The following is a 796-nucleotide window of genomic DNA, read 5'->3' as shown; positions in this document are numbered from 1 at the left end:
TTATTGATTTCTGAGAGGAAGGGAGAGATAGAAACATCAATGATGAGAGAGAATCGTCTATCAGCTGCCTCCTGCACACCCCCCCACTGGGGATCGAGGCCACAACCCGGGCATGTGCCCTGAGTGGGAATTGAACTGTGACCTCTTAGTTCATAGGTCCACACTGGCCAGGGCTGTAGCCAATTTTCTTTCTTTCTTTCTTTTTAAATATTTTATTAAATTTTACTGAGAGGAAGGTAGAGGGATAGAGAGTTAGAAACATCAATGAGAGAGAAACAACGATCAGCTGCCTCCTGCACATTCCCACTAGGGATGTGCCCGCAACCAAGGTACATGCCCCTGACCGGAATCCAACCTGGGACCCTTCAGTCCGCAGGCCGATGCTCTATCCACTGAGCCAAACCAGTTAGGGCTAGCCAATTTTCTTAATGTAGGCTCTGACTTCCTTAATGATTTCCTCATATCTCTTCTTGCTCTGGGGTGACTCAGTAAAACCCATTTTGTTTCACACCCAGTGTGTAAGCCAGAAGGGCATGTTCCCACGTCTGTGCATTCTTGGAGATACCCGCTTCAACTTCAGCAACTAAACTGACCAATAAGATTGAACCAGCGGCATGGAAATGTGGAACCCATTGGGGAATCTCAGGGGGAAGGGAGGAGGCGGGGCGGGAAGAGATTAACCAAAGAAACCATATGCATATATGCATTGCCCATAGACACAGACAATAGGGTGGTAAGGCCTGGGTGGGGAGAGGAAGGGGCAAGGGCAATGAGGTAAAGGGGAGCATATGTAATA

The sequence above is a fragment of the Myotis brandtii genome, unplaced genomic scaffold (genome assembly GCF_000412655.1).
Source record: "Myotis brandtii unplaced genomic scaffold, ASM41265v1 scaffold889, whole genome shotgun sequence".
In the NCBI taxonomy this organism is placed as follows: domain Eukaryota; kingdom Metazoa; phylum Chordata; class Mammalia; order Chiroptera; family Vespertilionidae; genus Myotis; species Myotis brandtii.
Note: the sequence above shows the minus strand (reverse complement) of the source record.